At 39.7% G+C, this 15177-nt stretch overlaps 1 pseudogene; it reads right to left on the bottom strand.

Annotated features, from left to right (window-relative positions):
- Positions 1-245: 245 nt before the first annotated feature.
- LOC134757839 (uncharacterized) lies at positions 246-13903 on the bottom strand (annotated as a pseudogene).
- Between the last annotated feature and the right edge of the window lie 1274 nt (positions 13904-15177).

Raw genomic sequence — 15177 nt, 5'->3', positions numbered from 1 at the left:
CCCTGCCACATTGCCTGCTTGACAGAGCCGCCCCTGGCCCCTCCTCAACCTGAGATCCAGGAGCTGGGCCCTGGCGCTGGGCATCGTGCAGCCTCCAGGGTGGCGCTGAGCGTCGGTTCCCGGCCTCCTGCAGCCAGGGACCCAACCCCTGACTTAGGCGCCCTGGAGGCTTCTGGCTCAAGTATCCGCGTGGCTGGTGGCGCTGGCAGGGTCAGGGTTGCAGCCTCTCCTGCCACGTGCCATGTTCAGGTGGCAGCTGCAGCTGAGCCCATGGTAGAGGCTACAGGGCTGGGCCCAGACCACTGAGCATCGCCGAGTACATCGCCCTTCCACCCGGGGCTCTGCTCTTCCTCGGCTCGCGCTGGCAGCGCAGGCTTGCGACCACTGGGCCCTGTACAGCTGCGGCGACGAGGCTTTGCAGCAGGTTCCCACGATCCTGCAACTGAGGTCCCACTGCCTGACTTAGGCGCAGTGGCGGTGTCCGACCCTGGGGTTCGCCTGCTGGTGGCGCGGACAGGTTCTGGGGTTGCCACCACTGCTGCCACCTTCAAATGCCAGCTGCAGCTGAGCCCACGGTAGAGGCTGCAGGGCTGGGCCCGACGGCCTGAGGGTAGCCGTGTGGCACACGCCCTCCCACTCTAGGCCCTGCTCTTCCTTGGCTCGCGCCCTGAGCGCTGGTTTGTAGGCTCTGGGCACTGAGCAGTCGCCAGGAGGCGGCTGAGCAGCAGGTTCAGCGCCGCCTGGGCCCAGAGGGGAAGAGGGGAGTTTGGGGTTGCTTGGCCATATTTGCCTGTGTGCCAAGTGCAGGTAGCGGCACCAGTTCTGACAGGCACGGATGGCGGGTCCCGTTTAGAGGGCTTCAAGGTTCCTGAGAGCGCCCGCTGCCAGGCCTCAGGATCCCTTCCTCGTTGACCAGCATCTGGAGTATGGCAGTGGCGCTGGGTCATCTGCAGCCATCCTGGATGGGGCTGAGCTGCAGTTCTCACCCTTGGACTGAGAGGGAAACTCGGCTGAGTGGAGCAGATGGAGAAACAGTTAAATTGAACTTATCTATAAAGACTTCCAGGCTGGGTGCAGGACCTCATGCCTGTACTTACAGCACTTTGGGAGACCGAGATAGGAGGATCACTTGATCCCAGGAGTTTGAGACCAGCTTAGACAACACAGGGAAACTTTATCTCTATAAAAATAAAACCAATCAGCCAGGCATGGTGGTGCATGCCTGTGGCCCCAGCTACTTGGGAGATTGGTTGTGGCATGATCACTTGGGCCTGGGAGTTCGTGGGTACAGTAAACTGACTGTGCCACAAACAAGGAATGAGAGGTCCTGTTGCCCCCCATCCTTGACAGCATTTGACCTTTTCATTCTTCTGGATTTTGGTTATTGTTTGATTGTTTGTGCCACTGCACTCCAAGCCTGGGCAACAGAGACTCTCTCTCAAAATAAATAAATAAAAGACTTCTAGTCACTATATCTTACCTATGTCGAATTGTTTACACATCTAGCTTGAAGAGTTAAAACCCACAGCGCCCTCTGATTATGTGATAGGGACCATGTGATTAAAGTGGGTGACCATGTTCTTGCCTCCAGGGGGCCCAAGTCAAGGGATGGGTCCCCAGCTGCAGGAGGGTGGGAATGGATGCTCAGCACCATCCCGGAGGCTACACAATGCCCAGCCCCAGAGCCCAACTCCTGGATCCCGGATCATGAACAAAAACCCAAGAATTGAAGACTTGAGTGTTAGATATGCTCATTTCTGCTGGGATATCATTGGTTCTAGACCGTCTTCGTTTACAGAGCAAAGAAATAAATGTGTGTATACAAAGCTGTGTATACACGTAACTATAAATATTTCTAAATGTAATGTGTATAAGTGTTAGTTCATACTGATGTCTACGACTCAATTCTTTTATCACATGATCATTCTGGCCTTCTCCCCTTGCTTACATGTAACCTCCCACTTTAATAGTGAGAAACCAGGCTCCTGTCATTTGTCATCCATTTGCTTAACTGTCTAGTTCCAATATACATTTATTCTCTATCAATATCAGAATCGCTATCCCATTTCCTGTAGGAAACAGCTATACCAACCAGATCACATGAGTTGTTTGCAGTTTCTCTTCCTTTCAGTCTTCATGCATTTTCTTTGTTTCTTTTTCTTTTTCTTTTTTAAGATGGAGTTTTGCTCTTCTTGCTCAGGCTGAGGCTGGAGTGCAGTGGCGTGATCTCTGCTCACTGCAACCTCTACTTCCCAGGTCCAAGTGATTTTCCTGCCTCAGCCTCCTGAGTAGCTGGGATTACAGACACCCGCCATCATGCCCAGCTAATTTTTGTCTTTTTAGTAGAGATGGGGTTTCACCATTTTGGCCAGGCTGGTCTCAAACTCCCAGCCTCAGGTGATCCGCCCACCTTGGCCTCCCAAAGTGCTGGGATTACAGGTGTGAGCCACCACAGAAGGCCCATCCATTTTCTAAGATGCTTATGTCAGCACGTTTTTCCCACTCCCTAGAGTGAAGTGGCTTTATACATTTGTAATACTTTAGATTTTCTATCACATTCTGCATTCCATCCCAGGATCCCCAGAACACCTACTTTGTTGTTGTTGTTTTTTTAAAGTTTGCATATATTAAGTGACACTCTTTGTGCTGTGAGATTCTTTGTTTTTTAACAAACGCAGGCCGGGTGCAGTGGCTCACGCCTGTAATCCCAGCACTTTGGGAGGCCGAGGTGGGCAGATCACAAGGTCAGGAGATGGAGACCACCCTGGCTACACGGTGAAACCCCGTCTCTACTAAAAATACAAAAACAAAATTAGCCCGCCGTGGTGGCAGGCACCTGTAGTCCCAGCTACTCGGGAGGCTGAGGAGTGAGAATGGCGTGAATCCGGGTTGCAGAGCTTGCAGTGAACCGAGATCGTGCCACTGCACTCCAGCCTGGCCGACAGAGCAGACTTCATCTCAAAAACAAAACAAAACAAAAAAAAAAAACAAAAAAAACCGCAAATGCATACTATCGTGATTCCACAGTTGTGGTAACATGCAGAATACTCTGACTGGTCCAAATAATGCCCACGTGCTTCACCTATTAAACCTCCTCACTGAATCTTTTGCCAGATCATTTACTTTTTTAGGAAGTAATATTCCCTTATATGACGTATCACAGTTTTTTTTTTTCCATTCATCAATTATGAGACCTCTTGGTTTCTTCCAGTTTCGGGAATTATAAACAAAGCTGCTATATATATATTCATGTGTCAGTTTTGGTGTGGACATAGTTTTCAAATAAGGTGGATAAACACCTAAAAACACATTTGCAGCCAGGCACGGTGGCTCACACCTGTAATCCTAGCACTTTGGGAGGCCGAGGCGGTCACATTGCCTGAGCTCAGGAGTTGGACAACAGCCTGGGCCACATGGTAAAATTTCCCAAATCAACAGGTTATACTGTCTCTAGTAAAATACAAAAAAAAAAAAAAATTAGCCGGGTATGGTGGTAGGTGCCTGTAGTCCCAGCTACTCTGGAGGCGAGGCAGGAGAATTGTTTGAACCCAGGAGGTGGAAGTTGCAGTATCCTTCTATTGCACCACTGCGCTCCAGCCTGGGTGACAGAGCAAGACTCTATCTCAAAACAAACAAACAAAAAACACAATTGCTATATTATATGTAAGACTTTTTTTTTTTTTTTTACATATAGTATAGCAACTATGGGCATAAGAAATTGCCCATCTGTCTTCCAAAGTGGTGGTTTCATTTTGCAAGTGGTGAAAGAAAAAAAACAAAAAACAAAATTCTTCTTGCTCCTGGTTTTCGGGAAAAAGCATCCCATTTCTCATCATTAAGTATGATAGTTTTAGGGGTTTTGTAGATGTTCTTTGTCAAGTTATGAAAATTCACCTCAATTCCTAGTTTTCTGAGAGTTTCTCAAATTATAGATGGGTGATAGATTTTGCCATAAGCTTTTTCTACATCAATTGATACAGTCACATGATTTTTCTTCCTTAACCTGTTGATTTAGGAAATTCTGCAGATAATTTTCTAATATTGAATCAGTCTTGCATACTCTCTTACCTAAAATAAATACATAGTTAGATTCAATTGTCTAGTATTTTGTGAAGGATTATTGAATCTTTGTTCATGAGAGATATTGATATATTGATTTTATTTAATTTTATGTCTATTGGATTTGGTAAGAGGGTAATATTTACCTCATAGAATGAATTAGGAAGTGTTCTCTCTAATTCCATTTTCTTGAAAAGTCTGTGGAAAATTGGTATAATTTCACCAGTAAATGCTTGATAGAATTCACCACTAAAGCCTTTTGGGCCTGGAACCATTGGAGGGGTGGGCGGGTTATTAACTATTTATTCAATTCCTTTTATAGATATAAGAGTACTCATGTTATCTATTTTTTCTTTTGTGAGTATTGGCATATTGTGTCTTTCAAGGTATTTGTCCATTTTATATAGGTTATTGAACTTGTGAGTATAGAGTTTTTAATATAGTAAATATATCATCCTTTTAATGTCCACAAAATCAGTAGTCATAACCCATACCCCTGTTTCACTTCCAATATTTGTAAGTTGTGCATTCTCTCTTTTTTTCTTTATTAGTTTGTCTAAATGTTAGCAAGCTTATAGATCGTTTCAAAGAAACAGCTTTCTGTTTCATTGATTTTCTCTATTGTTTTCCTGTTTTCTATTTTACTGATATCTGCTAAACTTTATATATTTTTTCCCTTGTTATTTACTTTGGATTTTCTTTTTCTAGTTTCTTAAGGCAGAAGCTTAGGTTATTGATTTTATCTCTTTTTTCATAATAATATGCATTTAATGCTATAAATTTAGGTACTAGTTCTACTGTATCTCATATATTTTAATAAGTTGTGATTTCATTTTCATTTAATTCCAAATATTTTAATTACTGTTTAGTCTTCTTTTGGGATGCATTTAGATGTTTTGTTAAGTCTTCAAATATTTGAAAAAATTTTTCAATTCTTCCTGCTGTTTATTTCTACTTTAATTTTTATTGTGGTCTGAGTGTGTACTTTGTATGAACTTTATTCTTTGAAAAATTTTAAGACATTTATGGCCCATAATGCAGTGTGTCTTGTACAAACTAGAGAAGAATTTGTATTCTACTTTTGTTGAAGTAGAATGTAAACATTAATTATATTCATTTATTTTTATTTTATTTTATTTTATTTTATTTTATTTTATTTTATTTTATTTTATTTTATTTTATTTTGAGATAGAGCCTCACTCTGTCACCTAGGCTGGAGTGCAGTGGTAGTCTTGGCACACTGCAACCTCCACATCTCAGGTTAAAGTGATCCTCCCACCTCAGCCCAGAGTAGCTGGGATTACAGATGTGTGCCACAACACCAGGCTAACTTTTGTATTTTTAATAGAGACGGTGTTTCATCATGTTGGTCGGGCTAGCCTCAGGTGGTCCACCCACCTTGGCATCCCAAAGTGCTGGAATTACTGGCAGGAGCCACTGTGCCTGGCCTGCCTTCTCTTATTTTAATTGAGCATCTTCTATGATTGCATTTTTATCTCAGCTCTTGGTGTATCTCATCACCTCATGAGATGTGATCTCATCACTTCTTTTAAAAATTTGCGGTGGTTTTCTTAGGATTGATTATATGCATTTTAAGTCTATCTTTAAATTAATTAGAATTGATTATATACATTTTATGTCTATCTTCAAATAAAATTGTTACTTCACACATAGTGTAGGTATCCCATAAAAATACTACCAGATTGTACCTCCTGTACCTTATGACATTGCTATTGTTAATTTCATCTGTCCACATTCTATAATTACCTATTTTTTGTGACTAAACAGTTATCTTGTGGATCACTAAGAATAAAAAAGTGTTTAACTTTAATTTATTCTTTTTCATTTATTACTTCTTTATTGTGTATCTGAATTTCTCACTTGCATCATTTTCTCTCCACTTGAAGAACTTCCTTTAGTATTTCTTGCAAGACAGGTCAGCTGATGATGTATCACTAAAGTTTTGTTTTTCTGAGAAAGTTTTCTATTTGCTTTCTTTGTTAAAGGAAATTTCAATATATAGAATTGCTTTATCCCCCTAAAGTCATATGTTGTTGAATATATTTTCAAATACTTATTTGCCATTTTTATATTTCCTTTGGTGACTTATCCATTTATATTGTTTCCCCATTTTTAACTGAATTGTTTGCTTTCTTGTGAAATTTGAAGGGTTTCTTGTGTATTTTGAATAATAGCCTTTATTACAGACTAGTGGATAAAGAAAATGTGGCATATACATACAATGGAATATTATTCATCCTTACAAAAGAAAGAAATCCTAAAATTTGTGATAGCATTGATGGACTGAGAGAACAAAATGCTAAGTAAAATAAGCCAGACACAGAAAGACAAATATACTGCATAATCTCATTTATCTGTGAAATCTAAAAAATTTAAACTCGTTAGATGCTAGGGATTAGAAGGTAGGAAAAATGGGGAGATGCTTTTAGTTAAAAGATGAATAAATTCTGGATACCTAACATATATAGCATAGTAGCTACAGCTGATAAGAATGTATTGTATACTTGAATTTTGCTAACAGGTAGGTCTTATGTATTTCCATACTAGCACACATAGACACACACAGAGAAAGTGTAACTTTGTAAGTTGATGAAAATGTTAATTGACTGCGGCTATTACTTCACAATGTATACATACATCACATCATATTGTATAACTTAAATATGTACAATTTTTATTTATCAATCATACTTCAATGAAGCTAGAAAGAAAAATAAGAAAAAAATTTGTACAGCATAATTAATTATGAAACGGATACATTTTCTAACAATTATGATATATTTTTCTATGCTTATTTTAGAATATTGTATTGTCATTGGGATTATTGCCACCATTTTCTTCTCTGTACCTGTATTCCTATCTTTATCACAGTGACCAAATCTCCTCTGATAACACTTAATTTTTGCCCATCTGAAATTATATCTTAAATTCCAAAAAGTAAATATTTTCTGATTTTTAGGGAAAAATAAGAATTTTTTAGATTTCCTAGGTGACCTCTAGAAAAACTGTGACAATTTTTGCCTTATAAAATGGATGAGGCTAAAATAAATTGGACTTCTTTGGTATGCCCCATATTTCTTCATTAGGTCCACACATCTGTGTGAGTTGCATGAGGTCAATTCTAAAAGACTCAGCCTTCTCAGTTCATTTTACATAATCTTACATATTAAGATGAATGGTGGTGGGGTGCGGTGGCCCAAGCCTGTAATCCCAGCACTTTGGGAGGCTGAGGTGGGCACATCAGGAGGTCAAGAGGTCGAGACCATCATGGCCACCATGGTGAAACCCCATCTCTACTAAAAATACAAAAACTAGCTGGGCGTCGTGGTGCATGCCTGTAGTCTCATCTATTCAGGAGGCTGAGACAGGAGAATCACTTGAACCCAGGAGGCAGAGGTTGCAGTGAGCCAAGATCACACCACTGCACTCCAGCCTGGTGACACAGGGATACTCTGTCCAAAAAAAAAAAAAAAAAAAAAAAAAAAAAAAAAAAAAAACAGGTGAATTGTTTAGGAACTGTAGACGTTTAACTCATAGATTAGAGACTGTAATAGGAAATTGGAGAGGTATATGCCCCCAGGGGAAACATTAGTCAAGTCTTTATGAGATAGTATTGAACCTAATGCAGAATTTTATTCTTCTCCATTTTTATATTATTGTTTACTATATAAATTAAACAGCCATTTAGTTGCTTCTCTAGGTGGTTTTTGTTTTCCTCTGACACTTACTTGAATGTTCTCCTATAAAGTACTGAGGATAACAACTTACTTTTAAATCTCATTGTTTTAAGGATTTATTTTTTGCCTCATTGGTAGATAATTTTATCAAAGCAAAAAACTGACTCAACATCCAGTAGAAGGAGTATTAATTACACAGTTTCTTTTTCTAGCTCTGATCCTCAATTTTATATACTACAGCTTGTAAGTGAAATACATCCTTCAAACGCTGTCTAATTTCTATTTTTCTCTGAGAATTCAGAAAAATATATTTGTGCTGACTCTCCATGCTTGTAAGACAACATATTATTATTGTAGGACTTTCTCCTTAGTTCAGCTAAAAGCTGCGTTCTTGTCACACAGCCATGAAATATTAGGCTCACCAACGCTTTGAAGGGTAAGAAAAAAGGAATTTATTGGGCAAAAGGGAAAAAAGGAGAAACAGAGACTCTCAGTAAAGTGAGTCCTGCTACCCAGCTTCCTGCTCCACAGATTGAATCCCAGCCTCCGTCCTGGAACAGAAGAGGCCAGGCTCCTCCCTGCTGCAAACTTCCCGAGGCTCCACCTCAGTGTGCACTCCTGCCAGTGTGCAAGCTGGTAGGAGGTTCTGCTGGGGAGCCCTTTTTTTTGCTGTCTCAATATTTGCCTAGTTTCATCAAGAATCTGTCCTTTTTTCCTGGGATTTAATTGGACATCCAAGGTCACACATGTGTTTATAAGGTATGAAAATACCTATTAAGGAAAAAGATTGTACTTTAAATGTTGAGCCAATACCTACTAAGTCCTCCACCTGTTCTATGGTTCCAGCCTCACATTGGTAAGGGAGTGTTTTCAGAAGGCCATGAATCTTACATTTTAGAACCTGGTGGAGGGAAGACTTCATCTATGTGTTTAACTCGTCTTTCTGAAGCTACATAAATAATCAGGGTCGAATATAGTCAGATAAACTTTTTCTTTTTTTGATTAAGAATCACACTTGGAGGCCGAGCCAGTGGCTCACTCCTGTAATCCCAGCACTTTGGGAGGCTGAGGCGGGCGGATCACGTGGTGAGGAGATCGAGACCATCCTGGCTAACACGGTGAAACCCCGTCTCTACTAAAAATACAAAAAATTAGCCGGGCGTGGTGGCGGGCGCCTGTAGTCCCAGCTACTCCGGAGGCTGAGGCAGGAGAATGGCGTGAACCCGGAGGCGGAGCCTGCAGTGAGCCGAGATCATACCACTGTACTCCAGCCTGGGAGACAGAGCCAGACTCTGTCTCAAAAAAAAAAAAAAAAAAAAAGAATAACACTTGGAGATTATTGACATGAAAATAAGGAACTGAGTTAGTTATGGATTAGCACTAACAGAGGACATATTTGTGATGGGGGACTGCTAAGGAAAAGGATCTAAAACTCTGACATAAAACATGTATTTTTAGTGTAATATTACATTATTAAAAGCTATCCTCTAAAAGGTTAACCCAAAGATTACTTCATTTTCTTTTGACTTGGCCATGTATTAGTTGATTTGATCCTAGATGCTATGCGATTATGTGATAACTTCTAGGTTTCTCTCTAGTAGAAAAAGACAATGCCAGACCTTATGGATCTGTTTCCATGAAGGATATTAATCAGTTTTAATTCACAACTGATAGGAGTTCATCAAATGTCAGAAAAACTGCTCTTGAGTACATTTACTGTACACATTTTTGTGAATTACTTCATTATATCACATTTCCAATTCCCTTTTTCTAATAAGTTTAATAAAGTTTAAATTTTATGCTTAATAACAAAAAATTCAGTGCAATTGGGAATACATATTTTTTCTTTTAATTTTCTTCTTTAAATTGTGGTAAAATACACATACTGTAAAATTTATCACTTTAATGAATTTTAAGTGAACAGTTCGGAGGACATTAGATTCACCAAATTGCACAACCTTTACCACCGTCCATTTCCAGAACTCTTTAATCATCCCATATAGAAGCTCTGTACCCATTAAACAATAACTTCTCACCCACACTAGTCCCTGGTAATGATTATTCTGTCTCTATGATTTGCTTATTCTAAGTACTTCAAGCAATATTTATCCTTTTGCGTCTGGCTTATTTCACTAAGCATAATGTTTTCAAAGTTTACGTATGTTGTAGTCATTGAAGTTCTGTAGTGTATATTAGAATTTCGTTCCTTAATAAGGCTGAATAAGTTTCCATTATGTGAATATGGTGTATTTTGTTTATTCATTCATTTATTGATGAACCTTTGAGTTGCTTCCTGCTTTTCGTTACTGTAAATCATGGTACCGTGAACATTGGTGGTTAATATCTGTTGGAGTCTCTATTTGCAATTACTTTGGGCATGTATATAGGCATAGAATTGCTGGATCACATAGTAGTTCTATGTTTAACCTTTGAGGAGCCACCTAACTGTTGTCCACAGAAGCTACACCATTTTACATTCCCACCAGCAATGCACAGGGGTTCCCATTGATTCTGAATCCTCACTAACCCTTGTTATTTTCTGGAGTTTCTGTTTTGTAATCATCCTAATGGGTGTGAAATGATATCTCATCATTACTTTCATTTGTGTTTTTCTAATGCTAGTGATATTGAGCCTCTTTTCCTGTGCTTGTTGGCCATTCGTATATCTTCTTTAGATAATTATCTATTCAAGTCCTTTGCCTATTTAACAAACTGAACCATTTATTATTGTTGAGTTGCTGGAGTTCTTTATTCTATTATACATATTATATCCACATATACTGATGTCATATCACATATGTGATTTGCAGACATCTTCTCCCATTCTTTGAGTTGTTGTTCCACTGTCTTGAGGGTGACTTTTTTTTTGAGATGGAGTCTCCCTCTGTCGCCCAGGCTGGAGTGCAGCGGCACAATCTCAGCTCACTGCAACCTCCACCTCCCAGGTTCAAGTGATTCTTTTGCCTCAGCCTCCCAAGTAGCTGGGATTACAGGTGCACACCACCATGCCCAGCTAATTTTTGTATTTTTAGTGGAAATGGGGATTCACCATATTGGCCAGGCTGGTCTCAAATTCCTGACCTTGTGATCCACCTGCCTCAGCCTCCCAAAGTGCTGGGATTACAGGCGTGAGCCACCACACCTGGTCAATGGTGACTTTTAATGCACAGAACTTTTACTTTTGATGAAACTAATTTTTTTGTTATTTTTTTATTCCCTGTACCTTTGATATCATATCTAAGAAATCATTGTTAAATCTAACATAAAGAATATTTTCTCCTATGTTTTTTTTTTCTAAGAGTTTAAGGGTTGTAGTTGTTACTTTTAAGTCTTTGATCTATTTTAGCTTATTTTTGTACATTATGTAAGTTAAGGGCCCAAACTTTATATTTTGCCTGTGGATATCCAGTTTACCCAGTACTATTTGTTGTTATTAATCAATTTTGCTTCTTTTTTTTTTTTTTCCCGAGGCGGAGTTTCACTCTGTCGCCCAGGCTGGAGTGCAGTGTCGCAATCTGGGATCACTGCAAGCTCCACCTCCTGGGTTCACGCCATTCTCCTACCTCAGCATCCTGAGTAGCTGGGACTACAGGCCACCATGCCCGGCTAATTTTGGTTTTGTATTTTTAGTAGAGACCAGATTTCACCATGTTAGTCAGGATGGTCTCGATTTTCTGACCTCCTGATCCGCCCGCCTTGGCCTCCCAAAGTGCTGGGATTACAGGTGTGAGCCAGCGCTCCCAGCCCAGTTTTGCTTCTAACATAGTTGTCTTATTTTAACATTTCTTGTTTTTGGGGAAAGAAAATCTGTAATTTTTTTTTTAATTGTTCTGGAACCAGCTTTCCCACCTACTGATTTCCTCAGGAATAAGTGAAATAAATTTTGACACAGGTTTATTTTGTATTTGTAGGTGAGTTTTATTATTAAGCTCATTATTAAGTTTTATTATTAAGCAGAGAAAATTATACTCTGGCCATGTAAATATCCACAGTGTATTACTTTCAGAATGTCCTGATTGTTTCTCTTGCTATAAAGAAGACTCAGGGAATTTACAATAACACACCAGAGTGTTAGAGTCAGGCAGCCATTGTCAGTTGGTGGGTCAGAACTGTACATAGATTTTGAAACAAACAACAGCTACAATGACAATTTCTTATAGACAGAAAATGTAAACCCATGCTTTAATTACTTCTCTCCCAACGAACATAACTAGGCCTATTTTTTATTCTGAGACTTCTCTAAAGGGGCCTTTCATTTGTTCTATGACAGATAACTTGATGGATCAAGTGGGTTAAAACTAAAATAATAGTGTGAAACACCCAGTTATGTCCTTGTAAGCATTATATGTTGACATTTGCATTTAGACATTTAAACATCTAGAGAACACTGATACCATCTTCACTTATTGACAATGGCATATTATCAATTCACTTTTCCAAAGAGATAGAAGTTACTTCTTTTGACTTAGATCTGACTTCTTAAACTGTTAAATGAAGTAGCTGAGTATAACTCAGCTACTGAGTTATAACTGAGTATAATCATGAAATGATTTAAGGCTTTGAGACCCTGGAACAATCTTAGAACCACTATATTAATAGTGGCTACAAACTAGTATTAGCCAGAAGGGTTTTGAAAGATTATGTTGATTTCTTAGATATATTTGTGTCAGAGAGGCAACTGCAAGTTAATCTCTTCTCTCAGTGAAAGGCTTAATGTGGACACCTATAAAATCCCCAGTGGTCATAACTTGCAGGAATCTCTCCAGAGGGACAGCATCATACCCAGTAGGGTGACATTAATTTCCTCAGGACAGATCAGCAATTAAAAAAAAATACAGAACTAGGCATGAGTCAACTTCTCCCTTAAAATTGTATTTCTCATCTAAATGAAAGCACATTTTTAAGAGAGAAAGATGTGTAAGATATAGAAATATTAAAGTAAGGGCTACAGTACATATACTACAAAGCAAATGAAGAGAGGAGGCTAAATATCAAAGTTGTAGGTGGTGAGTTATACTCAGCTACTTCATTTGACAGTTTAAGAAGTCAGATCTAAGTCAAAAGAAGTAACTTCTATCTCTTTGGAAAAGTGAATTGATAATATGCCATTGTCAGTAAGTGAAGAAGGTATCAGTGTTCTCTAGATGTTTAAAATATTGTAAGACATCTGTTCATATAAAAATTGTTAATCATCTTGCTTGCTATGGGCTTTTTAAAAATAATTAAGGGCTACTCCTTTTAGTAAACATGTAACTCTATACATTGAAAAAATCCAATTGTAAATTGACTTGCTATCCTTTCCTTCAATACAAACATTAGCCTCAAATGCAAAAGTGGCATAGATTCAGAGTAAATTAAGTGAAAATATGAAGGGGTGGCCAGCCCCTCCACACCTGTGGGTACTTCTAGTCAGGTGGGATGAGAGACTGAGAAAAGAAATAAGACACAGAGTCAAAGTATAGAGAAAGAAAAGTGGGTCCAGGGAACCAGCGCTCAGCATACCAAGCACCTGCACCGGCACCGGCCTCTGAGTTCCCTCAGTTTTTATTGATTATTATTTTCATTATCTCAGCAAGAGGAATGTGGTAGGAGAGCAGGGTGATAATAGGGAGAAGGTCAGCAAAAAAACATGTGAGCAGAAGAATCTGTGTCATAATTAAGTTCAACGGGAGGTACTATGCCTGAATGTGCACGTAGGCCAGATTTATGTTTCTCTCTGCCCAAACATTTCAGTGGAGTAAAGAACAATAAAGCAGCATTGCTGCCAACATGTCTTGCCTCCCACCATAGGGTGGTTTTTCTCCTATCTCAGAATTGAACAAATGTAAAATCGGGTTTTATACCGAGACAGTCCATTCCCAGGAGCAGGCAGGAGACAGTGGCCTTCCTCTATCTCAACTGCAAGGGCTTTCCTCTTTTACTAATCCACCTCAGCACAGACCGTTTATGGGTGTTGGGCTGGGGGATGATCAGGTCTTTCTCATCCAATGAGGCATATTTCAGACTATCACATGGGGAGAAACCTTGGACAATACCCAGCTTTCCAAGGCAGAGGTCCCTGCCATTTTCTGCAGTGCATTGTGCCCTTGGTTTATCGAGACTAGAGAATGGCGATGACTTTTACCAAGCATACTACTTGTAAACATTTTGTTAACAAGGCACAGCCCTAGATCCCTTAAACCTTGATTCCATACAACACATTTTTTGTGAGCTCAAGGTTGGGGCAAAGAGGTTGGGGCAAAGTGATTGGGGCAAAGTTACAGATTAACAGAATCTCAGGACAAAGCAATTGTTCAAGGTACAGGTCAAAATGGAATTTATTATGTCTTCCCTTTCTACATAGACAGTAACAGTCTGATCCCTCTTCCTTTTCCCTACAAAATAGAAATGATCATTAGCAACAGAAGAAAACTAAAATGAATAACTTATTTTTTAAACGTAACATATTGGCTAGGCATAGTGGCTCTTGTCTGTAATCCCAGCATTTTGGCAGGTGGAGGGGGGCAGATCACTTGAGGTCAGGAGTTCGAGATCAGCCTGGTCAACATGGTGAAAACTCACCTCTATTAAAAATACAAAAAATGGGCTGGGCATGGTGGCTCACGCCTATTATTCCAGCACTTTGGGAGGCTGAGGCAGGTGGATCAGGAGGTCAGGAGTTTGAGACCGGCCTGACCAACATGGTGAAACCCTGTCTCTACTAAAAATACAAAAATTAGCCAGACATGGTGGCACATGCCTGTAATCCCAGCTACTCAAGAGGCTGAGGCAGAAGAATCGCTTGAACCTGGGAGGCAGATAGCCCGGCATGGCGGCACGTGCCTGTAATCCCAACTACTCAGGAGGCTGAGGCAGGAGAATTGCTTGAACCTGGGAAGCGGAGGTTGCAGTGAGCCGAGGTTGTGCCATTGTATTCCAGCCTGGGTGACAGAGCAAGACTCTGTCTCCAAAAAAAGAAAAAAACATAAAAACAAAAAATAAGCTGGGTGTGACTGGTGTCTGCCTGTGATCCCAGATACTTGGGAGGCTGAGGCAGGAGAATAGCTTGAATCTAGGAGACTGGGGTTGCAGTGAGTCAAGATGGCACCACTGCACTTCAGTCTGGGGGACAGAGTTAGGATCTGTCAAAAAAAAATGCAGCAGTGTATTATGCTTATGCTTAGGATTTAGGTTGAACTACCATTTAAAATGCATTGTATCCTTTCACTCTTCCTTTCCTAAGATTCCACATAGATATTGTAGAGAAGTCCAAACTCAACACCATTTGTTTACATTACTAAGGTCTTTAAAATTTTAAATAGATTTAAGTATTTAACTTAACCAAAACTAAACGCCTAGAGACTTGTCTCCACAGAAAATGAGCTTAATTCATATTTTTCTCAAACACTTGCCAAAACCTTAAACTTGAACCCATTTTCAA

Source organism: Gorilla gorilla, chromosome 22 (genome assembly GCF_029281585.2).
Source record: "Gorilla gorilla gorilla isolate KB3781 chromosome 22, NHGRI_mGorGor1-v2.1_pri, whole genome shotgun sequence".
NCBI classification, from domain to species: domain Eukaryota; kingdom Metazoa; phylum Chordata; class Mammalia; order Primates; family Hominidae; genus Gorilla; species Gorilla gorilla.
This window is presented reverse-complemented; position numbering and strand designations above follow the sequence as displayed.